Source organism: Mastomys coucha, unplaced genomic scaffold (assembly GCF_008632895.1).
Source record: "Mastomys coucha isolate ucsf_1 unplaced genomic scaffold, UCSF_Mcou_1 pScaffold3, whole genome shotgun sequence".
Taxonomy (NCBI): Eukaryota; Metazoa; Chordata; class Mammalia; order Rodentia; family Muridae; genus Mastomys; species Mastomys coucha.
In genome coordinates this window covers 45444684-45460950 of record NW_022196909.1, presented here as the reverse complement: position 1 = coordinate 45460950, position 16267 = coordinate 45444684, and the positions used below count along the sequence as shown (strand labels likewise).

Genomic DNA, 16267 nt, shown 5'->3' with positions numbered 1-16267 from the left:
TGTCTTGGGATTCACAGTGTGATTAAATATCCTGCAACAAGAAGCTGGGGAGATGGCTCAGCAGTAAAGAGTACTACCTGCTCTGGCAGAGGATTCAGGTTTGGTTCCCAGCACCTACATGTCAGTTCCTAAGCACCTGTAACTTCAGTTCTAGAGAATCTCAAGTTGGATTCTGGCCTCCACAGGCAACACACACACACACATACACACACACAATATACATACAGGCATGCAAGCACTCATACTGATACAAGGTAAAATATGTAAATCCTTAAACATTATTTACAGAGAGATTCATCAGTGTTATGTTTATGAAATAGAGTTTTTAAAAAAAGGAGCTAGATTGGGCATCACAAACCTGTAAACCTGGGACTTGGGAGATAGTGGCAGGAGAATCTTGATTTATAGGCCAGCCTGGCACACACAGTAAGATCCTGTTTCAAAAAAAAAAAACAAAAAACAAACAAACAAACAAACAAGAATAAAACAAAATTAAAAACTATAGAGGCATTCTGAAATACAGTGTTAAAAAAAACAAACAAACATAGAATGAGTTCCAAGACAGCCAGGGCTACACATAGAAACCCAGTTAATTAATAATTAATTATTTAGTATGCAAAAAGATAGCTTATATTCAATATAAAAGAATTTTATAGATAGAATGCAAATTTGTGGAAACTTTCCATTAAGCAAAACAAAAATAAAAACAACATCAACAAACAAAAACAATAGAGAGGGAAGAGAGAGGAAAAAATAAGTCAATGATCAGCTGAGAAGGTCCAACAGATGACCTATAGGAGAGTCATAAAGCATGAGAGTCAGGCATGCTGGTATTATCAACAGGAGGCTAAGGCAAGAGGACTTAGAGGCTAGCCTGCACTACAGAGTAAGATTCTGTGTCAAAAAAAGGGAGAAGGAAAGGGAGAAGGATGGAAGAAGAAGAGGAGGAGGAGGAAGAGGGAGAAAGGAGGAAGAAGAAGAAAAAAGAAAGGAAGGAAGGAAGGAAGAAGGAACTATGGAGATGAAAAGTAATCAGAAAAAAAAAATACAAGAAAATTTCCTAGCATTAAAAGTCATCCTTCAAATCAACCAAAACAAGGACTGGAAAAGTGCTTTTTACAAAGCTCTATCAATATGACGTTGAAAAAAAAATTAAAAAGAGAGCTAAAAAGTTGACTCAATGGGCAAAAGTACTTGCTGCCAAACCCAGTGACTTAAGTCTGGGTCCCAGGACCCACATAGTGGTTGAAAAGAACTGACTCCCACAAATTGTCCTCTGACTTTCACATACATCATGATATGCATGCATTCATATGCACATGCACACAAATAAATGTAATAACAATGAGAAAGAAGTCTAAAAGCTTTAACAAAGTCAAAATAGGTTATTTACAAAGGAAAAAAAAGGAATCAAAACAGATTCAGAGTTGTTTAAGTCTTAAGAACTTGAAGACAATAGATCAAATTATAGAGTTTGAAACAGAGTTTCCAACGTAGAGTTTTATACCCAGCAAAATTATCAACCAGGGGTCAAATAAAGACATTTTCAAATATACAAGTTCTTGAGGTACATGTCTTCTATAGACACTTCCTCAAATATCTATAGAAAATATACCAAAAGGAAGGAGCTAATCAAAATGGAAAATTTTATCCTTCAAGGAAGTATTCCAACAGAGAAGACACACAAGACATTTCTCAGACACAGTCTCAGGACCCAGATGCAGCAAGGCTGATTAGTCCCAGAGAAGCATCTGCCCCAAATGCTGAAGGACAGAAGCTTTTAGGAAAGGCATCACCCAAAGAGCCTGGTGAAGTGGAGTGCACAAATCCTCCTAGATCCATGGGAGGCTGAGGTGGGAGCATGGTCTCAGTGAAGGGGTTCCAGGACAGACTGGGCAGCATAATTCCACCTATTTCTCAGCGAATTAGAGCTTGCAGTGAGGGGGGACAAACAGCAAGACTGCCTGGTTAACTTTACAGGTCAAACATTTGGGTTGAGGGCCTGGAGAGATGGCTCAGTGGTTAAGAGCACCGCTTATTCTCGCAAGAGGATCCAGGTCCCATTCCCAGAGCCCACGTGGTGGCTCACAACCATCTGCACTCTCAGGTCCCAGAGATCCCATGCCCTCTGAAGCCACAGAACTGTAAGCAGGCAAAACACTCGTGCAATTTTTTTTTTTAAACTTTTGAATGGAATTCCTGATAAATATTTTGAAGATAAACTAGATGGTTTTAAAAATAGAAGTAATAATTAACTTAATGAGAGAAGTAATGCAGTTAGAAATACAACCAGGACGCATTATTTTGCTCAGCCTTAAATATTTATAAAGCCATAATAAACATCAAGTATTGATTTAAACGTGGTAAAATTGGGCTGCTGAGATGGGTCACCATGTAAAGAGACTTGCCACCTAACTTAACCACCCGAGTTTTATGCCCAGGACTCATATGACGGAATAAGATAAACCATAGAAACAGTCCTCTGGCTTCTTCTCTCTCTCTCTCTCTCTCTCTCTCTCTCTCTCTCTCTCTCTCTCTCTCTCACACACACACACACACACACACACACACACACACAGAGCATAAATACATGTAATTTTAAAGTTGACAATTTAAAGGCATAATTGGTTGGGCTAATCAACCATACTATTTTATCTCCCGTTGTAGAAGACCAATAGTCAAGACTTAAAACTGTAAAATATAAAAACCTGCAATATATTTGGTTGTTGTTTTAAAAACATCTGGAATAAATCCTAGAAAGACAAAAACAGTTTAAAAGTGGCTGACTCAAGGGCTGGGCTACATCCAGGGTGGGAAAGGGCTGGAATGGAAATGGCTGGTTCATTAGAAGTCCTGGGATGCTTAATCTGTAACTATGAGCATTCTTTTAATTCAGAAGCATTCGTTCATAACGTTCAGGGCTGGCTGCCGTTTACTAAGCAGGCCCAGAGCGCCATTCCATCTCCTTCACTGCAGAGCCCAGCACACGGCACACCCCTGCTCTTGGGAGAGGAACCAGGAGAATCAAAAGCTCAAAGTTATCCCCAGCTATGAAGCAAGTTCAAAGCTTACCTAGGCTACATGAGGCCTTGTCTCAATAATAGTAATATCATACTAACATATTAAGCAGACAGAAACATGGGATGCCTCTAACCTTGGACTTCCGTTTCCTGCCCAACCCCCGTGGTCTCTTTTCTGGGTGGGGCCCTGGCACCTTAATGCCCTTTTTTGCCTTTCTCGGTCCCTCTTCCTCCGCCAAGCCACTCTGAGGCCAACTGTCTGTCATCCAGTGAATGTCAGGAGTGCCTTGGTGCCCCGGGGCCTCGGCAGTTCTGCCCCATCGCCTTACCCTTCTCCCTTTCCCCCTGAAGTTCAGGCTGAGTGGACGGCAGAGCCAAGGTGGAGTCAGCCAGAAGCCTAATTCCACTTCTATTTATCAGCCTTCCGTATCTGCAGTTTCTGCACCCGCAGACTTAGGCGTCCGCAAGATACTCGGAATGAAAGTAAACAGACATAGACCTTTTTCTCTCTATTATTATTCTCTATTATTCCCTAAACGATACAGTAAAACTGCTATTTGCAGAGGATTAGCACATGCTGGTCGTTGCGCATAGCCTGTACGCAAACACTAGGGCGTTCTAAGTAAGAGCTGTGAGCATCCTCGGGTTTCATCGTCTGCACGGGGTCTCAGAACCAGTCCCTCAAGGGCACCGAGAGGGAATGAATGCACGTTCGCTGTTGCTCAGTTCTCTTTGCTGCAGTTACACATGATCGCTAGCTTAGCGCCTCGAAGCAGCACAAATTTATTATTTTACAGTTCTGTAAGTCAGAAGCCGCCTGAGCTCAAACCGAGGTGCCAGCAAGACTTCATTGCTCTCTGGAGGCCCAGGGGAGCCTTTTACGGCTTCTGGAAGCTGCTGGTACTCTGGAGGAAGCAGCCCTACACCTTAGCACCCAGAACACATCCCATTGTTCCGAGTCTGCGTCAGAACAATATTGCATTTCTATCCTTTGGCCCTGGCTCTTCCATCTCCCTTTCCCCCCTTAAGGACTTAAAATTTTTATTTTAAAATTATAGGTATGCATAAGTGTCTATGTGTAGATATGTGTGCATGTAAATGCAGGTGCCACGGGGGCCAGAGGGTCACAGATCCCTGGAAACTGGGGTTGCAAGGCAGTTAGTTGTGAGCCACTGCCTGTGGGAACTGAAACCAGGTTCTCTGCAAGAACCGGTTTAACGATGGAGCCAGCTGGCTGTCCAGCCTCTCCTTTAAGGGCTTGTAAAATGAGACTGGTCCCACCTAGATGATGCAGGCTCCGCCCTTTCTGACTGAAGTCATTTGGCATACTCACAGGAATGGGAGTCAGGTTATAAACCTCTCAGGAAAGACTGCTTCCCTCTGCCTACCACAATCGTAGGTTCTGGGGCTGAGGATGGCTCAGCAGGTAAGAGCACTGACTGCTCTTCTGAAGGTCCTGAGTTCAAATCCCAGCAACCACATGGTGGCTCACAACCATCTGTAATGAGATCTGACGCCCTCTTCTGGTGCTGCCTGAAGACAGCTCCAGTAAATTACACCTGAGTGAGCGGGGCTGGTAAAGGTCCTGAGTTCAACAGGAGCCACACACATCTGTTAAAAAAAAAAAAAGAGTTTGCTCTGTGTGTGTGTGTGTGTGTGTGTGTGTGTGTGTGTATGTGTGTGTGTGTGTGCATGTGTGTACGTACACATGTGTAAAAGACACAGGTGAACCTCAGGTGTCATTCTTCAGAAGCTTTGTGTTTTGAGACAGGTCACCCATTGGCTCAGGATTCACAGCATAGACTAGTCTGGCTGGCTGATGAGCCCCAGGGATCTCCCTCTGCACCACTGGGATTACTGGTGCATGCCACCGTGCCCTAGATATTTAATATGTGTGCTGGAGATCAAACTTAAGTCATCATGCTTATGGGACAAGCATTTTATTGACTGAGCCCCTAATTTTGATTTTTTTTTTAATGTACTGTATTTAAAAAATATTCGTCTTAGCCTGGTGGTGGCAGCGCACGCCTTTAGTCCCAGCACTTGGGAGGCAGAGGCAGGTGGACTTCTGAGTTCGAGGCCAGCCTGGTCTACACAGTGAGTTCCAGGACAGCCAGGGCTACACAGAGAAACTCTATCTGAAAAAACCAAAAAAAGAAAGAAAGAAAGAAAGAAGGAAGGAAATATCATTAACATTAAGGGCTGGAGAGTTGGCTCAGCGGGTAAGAGCACTGACTGCTCTTCCAAAGGTCCTGAGTTCGGATCCCAGCAACCACATGGTGGCTCACAACCACTTGTAATGAGATCTGACACCCTCTTCTGGTGCTGGTGTCTGAAGACAGCTACAGTGCGTTACACGAGGGGGGGCCGGAGCCAGCTGGGCCGAAGCTCAATTCCCAGCAGCCGCGAGATGGCTCGTGGCCATTGTACTCATACACATAAATAAATAAATCTTAAAAAAAAAAAAAATTTGTCTTACTGAAGATTCCTCCACCCCCACCCCCGCCCGGCACACAAGCACCCTACTCCAGGGTAGTGAGCATCTTAGTTAGGGTGTCTACTGCTGTCATGAGACACCTGACGAAAAGCAACTTGGGGAGGAGCAGCTCTATTTTATTTGCCTTTCCCGAGTCACAGTCCAATGAAGGAAGCCAAATCCTCAGACCAGACAGGAACCCGGAGGCAGGAGCTCATGCAGAGGCCGCGGAGGGATGCTGCTGACTGGCTTGCTCTTCGTGGCTTGCTCAGCCTGCTTTCTTATAGAACCCAGGAGCACCAACCAGCCCAGGGATGGCACTGCTGGAAGTAGGCTGGGCCCTCCCCCATCTATCACTAATTAAGAAAATGCCTTACAGCCGGATCTTAGGGGGGGCATTTCCTCACTTGAGGCTCCTGACTGGATGACTCTAGCTGGTGTCATGTTGAAACTAGCCAGGACAGTAGAGCACCGCAATGTAGGCCCTGCCTGGATCTCCTCCTTGGTCCACCCTTCCTCCTAGCTCACTCACGCAATAGGAGTAGGGTTGGAGGTTGGGATCATTCTATCCAGAACCCAGCAGGCTTTTTCCCAGCCACACATTCTGCGCCAGTTTGAGGGGGAGGGGGCTCAGGCTACTGAACCAGTAATCTGAAGAAAAGTTGCTCGGATTTGATTCTGTTTCTCAGGCACCCAGAGAGGAGTCAGTCCCCCCCCAACCCCCAAACACACACACCCACACACACACCTGACCCTCCCCTGGTGGCTGCAGAGGTAGCAGCCTTAAAGACACACGGGGAAGGCTGAGAAAGCGAAAGGAAACCTAGTATGGGCTTGAAGGTCACAGGCAGCCAGCGGGTGTCTGAGCCACCGCGGGGAGGAGGGAGGGATGGATGGAGAAAGAAGCTGCTCTCCTCAGAGAGGCCCCCAGGAAGCAAGGGTCTGATTCTAGCCACTCTGGCAATGTCACCAAGGAGACTGCTACAGGGGTGGGGGTGGGGAATGGCAAAGGAGGGTCTCCCACCCAGAGGCTGGGGGAAGGGGAGGGCGGATGCAGTTGGAGGTGGAGGCAAGGCAGGGTGCAAACCGGGAGTTCTCAGAATGGGAGTCAGACGAAGCTGGGCAGGCGGAAGAGCCTGCAGGGCCATCCTCAGAGCCTGTATACTGAAGACCTCCCCCCACCCCCGTTCTCATCCACCCTCCTTCTTCCTCATCTGCCTCAGCCCCCCAGGAGGAAAGTCGGGGTAATCCCCATTTTACAGGTGAAGGGTTTCTGATTCCCATCTGGGCCAGGCAGTCTCTAAGCTCCCCATTACCTATCTGGGCCAGGCAGTCTCTAAGCTCCCCATTTCCCTTCTTGGTATTCCTCTCAGGACGGCTCAGGGAAGGACTGGCTGGAGTCTAGGGAAGAAGCCAGAAGGAGCTCAGAGGGCCAGCTTCCTTGTTACCCACAGTCACCATGACTTGAAGTTCAGAGCACACCTCCAGTCGCTGATTTAAGGTCTGTCCTTAAAGTCTCCGCCCTCCCATCCCTCACCCCCCCACACACACACCAAAGGCTGAAGCAGTGGCCTCCTGACTACCCTACCCTTGGGTTTTCCTCTGGAGAGGGTTGATTGCCACAGGTAGAGGAGAGCTGGTTTGAGGGAGGGATTTCGGCCCAGATGGCTTCTGGGAATCCATTCTGCCCATACCAACTCCCCGCCCCCAACCCCCCTCCCCCCGTGCAATCTAAGGTACGCCGCGGGGCACCAGGCTTGGCAGATATTGATTGGATTTACTCCTCTTGCCCCTGCTGTGGCAGAGCCCCAAGGAAAAAAGAAATTTCTTCCACAGAAGTCCTGGGAGCAAGCCCAGGCATTCAGAAGGCAACCACTTCTTGGCTTTTGTCTTCATGGTAGACCTTGCCACCTGGGGACTACAAATAGCAGGGGCTACAAAGACGCTCCTGGGAGCATCCGGGTCATCAGAGACCAGCGCGATTGGCACTTCCCACACCAGCTCCCAAATTTGAAATGATAGAGCCGGGTCCTTTCTCCCCCACACTCTAAAAAAAGCCGGCTGGTCAGAGAGAGTCACAAGGGCACTAAAGACGGAGTCTCCCTAACAGGTTGGGACGTAGATAGGAAGGACTGCAAGGTGTGGGAGGCCGGGAGGAGACGCTGAGGGAGGGAGAAGGGAGAAAAGAGATTCCCATGGTGATGAGAAGAGAGAGAGAAAGAATGAGAAGTAGCTCCATCCATCCCCTGCGGAGCAATGGAGCCTGGCTGGAGCCACCTCAGTTCTGAGGGCCCTCCTCGATCTGCAGAAACACGGAGAGAGGCAGTTCACAGCCTGAACTCGGGTTCCGGTGAGCCTCTAGCTGCCTGAGACCCTCGCTGATGAGGAAAGGATTCAGGTGGACTGGTGACCTGAAAGGGTCAGAGGTCTTAGTCCAGGCCTACCGAGGCCAGACCTTGCTCCTTCCCCTGGGCCCAATCAGACGCTTTACAACTCTGAGTTGCCAACTTATTACTCAGAAGGCCCTGGAGCTGTTGACCCACAACTAATCACTAATGGTTTGCATATTTTGCATATCGTTTGCATTCCCCCGAGGCGCTCTGCAATCACTCCCTAGAGGCCCCTCCCTTGTCTCTCAGGGCTCTCTCTCCCTCAGCTCTGAGCATCCCTCATCTTCCCGCGCACAGAGCCCTGGTCTCCCTGCCTTGAGCTTTCATCTGTGCTTAGGGGGGGAAAAGGTCATGCATGGGGCGTTGCAAAACGTCAGACTTCATCCTCGCTGACTTGAGGGCTCAGCAGGGCAGCTGAAGGAGCTGGGGGCCACCTTCCAAGGAGGTGGCTGAGATCTGCCTGGCGATTAATCCTCCTGCTAATGGAGGCTTCTCCCGCCACCGGGGCTTTTACGGAAACTCAGGGAAGCCCTTTAGGGCCATCAACGCTGTCTCTGGGGTCCTTAACAGACTCATTAGTGGTCTTCTACCTTGCAATTAGGGGCCTCTCCTCTAAATGGCAATGGGGGGGGGGGAGCAAGGTGGAGGAGGGAGGGTGAGGCCCAGAGGCTCTGAGCAGAACTCCTGCAGCCTGCACCTGCCCACCCCGTACCCTTGCTGAACAACATGATGTGGAATGGAAGCCATGGCTGCCTTTCTTCTGAAGTGTGCGTTTCAGGTGGAGAGAGTCTGGGCCCAGTAGGAGAGAAGGGCCTACCCCAGGAATTGGGGAAGTCCAGCCAGGCCTCGGGGAGCCAAGTTGAACCTTTGTCTAGACAGCCGGCCTCCGATCTCCTCTCTGGATCCATGAAGCACCCAGGAAACCAATCATCTCTCCGAAACATTTAGGTGGGCAGACCTAGCTAGGACTGACACCTTCTGAGGCCACAGGTCACAGGTGACAACCCTCTGCGGATTCCCCATCAAGCCAGGATCCTGGAGCCCTTTAGTATCCTGGGCTGGACCCACCAACTTCAGGACTGGCTACAAAGCTCACCATTACTGTTGCCTGGGAGTTTAAGGCAAAGAAGGATCCCTTTCTGAGGAGACGTGCCATGAGGAGGAGGGCCGGGCAAGGTTAGATGGCGGATGGAGAGTGTGGGCCTAAGGCTGTCCAGGGTGAGGACTGGGCTCAGAGGGGACTGTAATTGTTTTCTGTTCCAGAGACAGAAGCTTGAGCTGGGAGCCAGATCTCTACAAGCCACCAAAAGGCACCAAGATATAAGAAACACGTCTTAGCCGGGTGGTGGTGGCGCATGCCTTTAATCCCAGCACTTGGGAGGCAGAGGCAGGTGGACTTCTGAGTTTGAGACCAGCCTGGTCTACAGGGTGAGTTCCAGGACAGCCAGGGCTACACAGAGAAACCCTGTCTCGAGAAAAAACAAAACAAAACAAAACAAAAAAAAGGAGAAAAATATAAATAAACAAACAAACAAAAATAAATAAATAAATAAGTGAGCCAGGCATGGTGGCACTGGCTCATAATGCTATCACTTCAGAGACATTCAAGTCAGGATCTATAGTTCTAAGCCTAACTGGGCTGCTTAGTGAAATCCTGGCTCACCTGATTATATATATATAGATAGATAGATAGATAGATAGATAGATAGATATGAATGACTGACTTAAGGAAAACTTGTCTCCCCCTCCTCAGTTACATGCATGTGTACCTACACAGGTACCTACTACACACATGTGTGAGGCTGGCCACCTTCCTCTATTACACTCTACCTCACTCTCTTGGGACAAGGTCTCCCACTGAACCTGGAACTCACTGTATTTTGGCTAGAAGACTGGCACTCACAGCCGCAGCAATCCTCCTGCCTCTGCCCCATTCCTAGCACTGTGGTTCCAGGCATAAGGCTAAACCAAGCTTTGTAATGTGCTACTGGGGACCTGAACACAGATCTTTGGGTGTCCACAGCAAAAACTCTTTCTTATTCCTCGTTGTCTTTCCAGCCCAGAGGAAAAAAAATCTCATAAATCATGCTGAGACTCATTTTCCCGTCTATGACACGGCTCTCTGACCTGACACTCTAAGGAACTTGAATGGTGACAGAGAATTGGGCCTCAGAAAACCGCTGTGGGTGATGGGAGAAATGAGGGTGGAATTCTGCTACCGAGGTAACCTGCTGACCTAGGGTCCCAGTCTGTAAGTGATAGGCAGTCACCCCTTCCCTGGCTCCCTACTCTCCGCCAGCTCTCCCGTTAGATAAGTCTCCCGTGTCGGCTCATTTACTCCTCCTGGTTAGCAGACACAATAGTTAATGTCTTCCTCCTTTCCCACTTTATGAATGATGAAATTGGAGCTCAGAGAAGCTAAGTGTTCTGTCTAAGGTCACACTGCCCCTGATGCGCCCATCGCCAACAGCTACAAGAATGTTCATGAAGCTTTATTCATAGAAGCCAAAAAAAAAAAAAAAAAAAAAAAATCCCAGCTATCCACCTCCAGGAGAGCTCTTTAATGAATTGGAGTTTAAGGGAGAACTTTAGAACAAAGGAAGACAGTGTCGGCTACAAACAGCAGCACAGACAGCAGGCAGACATCACAGCAAGTGGAGAAGCCAGGCGGCGGCGCACTGTCTGATGGGTTCTAAGTAGTCTGCGGGTCCCTCATGGTGGGTGGGCTCTAGGGGAGCAAGGGGCCAGCATTCCGATGTGAAGGAATCTCTTGGGGCCCTTTCTACCTTCACCTCAAAGTTTCGTGGTTCTATATGTATGTGTGTATACGTGTGCAAGAGTCCTCCAGCTGCACCCGGAAGAGCTCCCTCTCAAAAAGCCAAGGTGAATGCCGGGCGGTGGTGGCGCACACCTTTAATCCCAGCACTTGGGAGGCAGAGGCAGGCGGGTTTCTGAGTTCGAGGACAGCCTGGTCTACAGAGTGAGCTCCAGGACAGCCAGGGCTACACAGAGAAACCCTGTCTCGAAAAACCTGGTGAGATGATTCCCTGGGCAAAGGCGCTTGCTGCCACGATTGACAACTTGGGTTTGCTTCCTGGGACCCACAGGGTAGGAGAAAACCCGACCTTGTAAGTTGTCCTCTGAAACTCCAAATAAATAAATAAATATTAAAAAATTTTAAGATAAAGCAGATAATTGTAATATATGTCAGCTTCAACGGTGCACAGCCTAGGCTACCACGGTGGCTCAGCAGGTGCCTGAGTTCAGTCAGAGAAACCCACATAGTGGAAAGAGAGAAAACTGTCTTCTGGCATCTATATCTCACATACACACACACACATGCACACACACGCACACACATAGAAACCTACACATGTACTCACACATATACACATACATATACATATAGATACATGCACATATACCACACATAGACACACATAGACACACATGCACACACATAGAAACATACACATGTACACATACACATATAGATACATGTACATATACCACACATAGAAACGCATATACACATACACACACATAGATACATACACATAGACACACATACACCACACATAGATACGCACATATACACACATATATACATATATACCCATAGACACATAGATCACACACACAAATACACACACACACACACACAGAGTTTTAAAATGCACAGTCAAGATGGCACCCAGCCAGTTAATGGACTCTGCAGTGTGGGGCTTGAAGACACACTCTCCGCCTCTCCCTGTTCTTTGGAAGGCAGGTCCCTGCATCTGCACACCCTGTGGCTAGATCGGCACCCTGTGTGCCCGGGGCCTCTTCCCAAGTGAAGACTATGGCCAAGGAGGGGAGAGGACCAGCGGTGGGTGGGCAGGGCTCATCTGCTCCAAGGCTCCAGTGTCCCGAATTGGATCAGCTACATTTAATGAGAACTTCCTGGGCCCATGGGGAGGCAGCACTGGACTGACAGGCGCCTGGGAGGCTGGGGGAGACAGAGTCATCTCTATGCATTTTGATGGATCATGAGAGAGGCTGCCTTGAGAGCTCAATGAGATGCCGAGGCATGCCTCGGATGCAGAGGACCCAGAGGCTGGCTCACCGGAGCATCTTCACCGGATGCAAACTGCTGGCCTGGCTATCCTGGTCCAGCCACCCTACAGTTACCAGGCTTTGGCCCTCCCGCGCCTGGAAATCAGCCTGCACCCCTCCCTTTAGCTCTCTCTTCCTCCCTCGCTCCTCTCTATCCAGCACCATTTTGGGTTTCTTCTGTTTGTGTTTCTGATCCTCTCCCCCGCCTCCCTGCACTCTGCTTTCCTCTCTCTATTTCCCTCGTTGCTATTTCTTCATCTCCATTTCCCATCGCTTCTCCAGCTGCCTCTCAATTCCCCCCGTCCCCCCTCCCCCATTCCCTGGGCTAGCCCAATATAAATAATAGAAATTAATTTGTCAGCTGGCACACGTGGCCCAGCCGGTGCAGCAGTGAGCAAAGGCAAAAAGCTGGTTGAAATAATTATTCTTGACTGAGGAAATCATTCTTTTGATTCCTGGAGGCTAATGGAGTGAAGGCGACCTTTGACCCGGCTGCACTGATGGTGGTAACTTAGGGAGGACAAAGGGACATTTCCGGTGGCATGGAGAACACACAAACACTCACACATATACACACATATTCACACACACATACACATATATACACACTCACACATACATACACACACACATACACATATACACACATATTCACACATACATACACACACATACACATATACACACATATTCACACACACATACACACACTCACACATATACACACATATTCACACACACACATACATACACATACTCACATACACACACATACACATATACACACACATACATACACACACATACACACATATACACACATATTTGCACACACATACATACACAAACATACATATACACATATACACACATATATATACACACATACACACACACTCACACACATATACACACATACATACATACTCACATACATACACACATACACATACATATATACTCACATACACACATACACAATATACACACATATTCACACATACATACACACACAAACACACATACATACACACACACTCACACAAACACACATACATACACACATACACAAACATACATACATATACACACTCACACACATACACACACATACACACATATACACACATACTCACACACATACATACACACACACAAACACACATACATACACACATACACACACAAACATACACACAGATACACACACATACACACACATACACACATATACACACATACTCACACACATACACACACATACATATACACACTCACACATACATACATATACACACTCACACATACATACACACACATACTCACACATACACATATACACACATACTCACATACACACACATACACACACACACCTGCCCCCTGAAATCTGATTAGAGAGCATGGAGAGCCACTCTCTGAGTTAACACAGTCACAAACAAATAACGTTTTTGAGACAGAATTTGTCACCAAAAATATGGCTCCTTATCCTTAAACTGGATGCAAGGAGTGCTGTGCCCCAACCTTAGAGGAGACATCACAGGGACCAGGACCAGGTTACCACCCCACATCCTAAAAAGGGGAGAACGTATTTTACACTGACCTCGGCTCTGCAGTCTGTCAGGCACCGTGCTGGGCTCTGACTCGGGTGGACAAGCTTGATACTGGCAATCAGGTAGAGGAATCAAGTCAGCCGGCAATTCCCGAGAAATTGAGTGTATCCTTCCTGACATCCATCTAAGGATAAAGTGGGGGTGGGGAACCCTCCGTGACTGAGGCAGACAGAGCTCAGCCGAGGAGTGTCTGTCTCCACAGGAAACCCAGGGCTCATTCCCCAGCTTAATGGAAGAGGTGTGAGTGAAGAAATGAGAGCCAGAGAGAGGTGAGGAGGGATGATGGTGTGACGACGGGGGCTCCATCCGTAGTAGCTGTCAAGAGAAAGAAAAGCACCCGTCCCAGAGTCTGGCAAGAGCAATGACAGAGGCTGTGGGTGACCTACAGAGAGGGATGGGGCAGACATCCCGAGATCCCTCCTCCTGCCCTCTCACCTGTGTATGCCTCCCAGAGGTAAACCCAAACCATCAAGCAAGTACATCCAAGGCTGTAGCAGAGACCAGGTGTCCTTTGGGGACACGAAACAAAAGGAAGGAGGGCGGAAGTGGATGGAAAAGGCAAGGCTAATTAGCACCTAGTGGAGCTCTCCCAAGATGCTTTGCGGAAGGGTAGGTCAAGTGGGTCCAAGACTCTGGGAACTTTGGAGGGAACGGAGAACCCCACTCTTGGAGCTGAATTTCTGTCTGATGGAGAAAACTCCTTTCCAAGGGGGTGGGTATGGGGTGTGCCAAATGAGTGTCCTTGTATCTGGATGTCAGAAAAACTCCTAACTGGAACTAAGGGATGTGGCTGGATAGCCAAGCATTGCCGAGTAAACCTGGGTGGGAAGAGGAGCCAGAGGGAGAGACTTAGGAGAGGAGAGGTCAGGGGTCAACGACTGGCAGGAGGCCATGGTGCCCAGGATCTCCTGATGCCCAAGACTCCCCACCTTGGTGAGTGAAGGCAAAGGCTGTGATTAGCCTGAGGGCGGTGGAGCTGCTGAGCTAGCGAGCGCAGAGCTTTGGCAGAGAGACAGACAGACAGACAGACCGGAGCACCTAGCTGGCCTCCCCGCTGCTCCTGCGGCTCCTCATCCCATCCATCTTCCTCGGCATAGCAGCCACCGGGATCTTTGCGGAAACAGAAGCCCGATCCTGTCAGTCACGCTTGAGCCTCTTGGATGTTCCCCACTGTACAGATCACCGAGAAAGTCCTTCACGGTTGACAGGGCCAGCCCCTTCGGCTCCCCACCAGGCCCCCACGCTGAATTACCAAGTACCCAGAAGGTCTGCTACTGGCCTCTGATGCAAGCTCATCCCTTTGCTCAAAACACTTCCCTTCCAAGATGGGTGCAGTGGTCCATGCCTATAATCTCAGCATTCAGGAGGTGGAGACAGAGGGACCAGGAGGATCAGGCCAGCCTCTGAGATTGTGTATGTGTGTGTGTATGTGCGTGTGTGTGTATTCTGAGCTACAAGAGACCCTGTCTCATAAATCCAAAAGAGAAAAAAAAAATACCTACATATAAGAAAATAACTTCTTACACCTGGGCATATGGCTCAGTGGTTAGGAGGGCCCTAGCTTTGTCCTCCGTAGCCCCTTAGGGTAGCTTGTAAGCTATCTCCAACTCCAGCTCTAGGGGATCCAATGCCTTCTGGCCTCCATGGGCCCTGAATTCACGTATCCAAACACGCACACTTTAAAACAAAATCTTCTAAAAAACTGTTCTTTAGATGTGTTCATTTTACTTTATTTTTTGAGACAGAGTCTCACTATGAAGTTCTGGCTGGCCTGGAACTCACTATGTAGACCAGGCTTTCCCTTAGGAAAAGCCCATGGCTTGGGAAATCCTTAAGACAACTGGGAAAATGGTCAAACATTTGTGATACCCTGGGCCCATCCTCATTATGCTTTTATTGAGACAGAAGATCTATGTATTAGCTCTACATATCTATGGATTGATAGATCTATGTATCTATGTATTGATGTATCTATATTTCTATGTATCTATATATTAATGTATCTGTGTGTCTATATATTAATGTTATCTATGTATCTATGAATTAATGCGCTTAAACTCAAGTGTCCAGCCCAGGGAATTTTCTCACGACTACACTCACACAGCCACCACCCAGATCAAGGTACAAAGTATTCACCCAGTACAGTGATGCACGCCTTTAAACCCAGCACTCAGGAGGCAGAGGCAGGCAGAGCTCTGTGAGTTTGAGGCCAGCCTGGTCTACAGAGAGAGAGGTCTGCATAGTGAGGACCTGTCTCAAATAACAACAACAGAATATAAAATAGTTGCACATCCCAGTACCTCAAAACAGGAATGTCCTCTCCCACACCACAACTCCACCATCACCACCCACCCACCCCCACACAGAGAGAGAGAGAGAGAGAGAGTCAGAGAGAGTCAAAAGTAGCCACAGCTATACACACAGTTCCTACAAAATGCTGTTGAACTTCAAGTAAATAGAATCGTACAGGATATGGTTTCTGCTTTGCCTGATGCCTTGACTCAGCCCTGTGCCTATGAGATGCATCTGTTTTGTTGTCAACACTTAGAGCAATTCTCTTTCATTACTGCATAGAATTTCAGTGGAGAATTAAAAGTGTATATTGGGAGTTGGGAGTGTAGCTTAACAGTAAAGGACTTGCTTAGCAGGTTTGACCTCTAGCCCTACCAAAAC

General features: G+C 48.0%; 1 long non-coding RNA gene across 1 annotated transcript in view; it reads right to left on the bottom strand.

Moving 5' to 3' along the window:
* Positions 1-16267, bottom strand: part of LOC116075445 — a 24752-nt gene that overhangs the window by 1480 nt on the left and 7005 nt on the right. The window contains exon 2 of the long non-coding RNA XR_004112546.1: positions 13585-13718. This is a non-coding gene — a long non-coding RNA (uncharacterized LOC116075445). The remainder of the gene's footprint in view (positions 1-13584; positions 13719-16267) is intronic.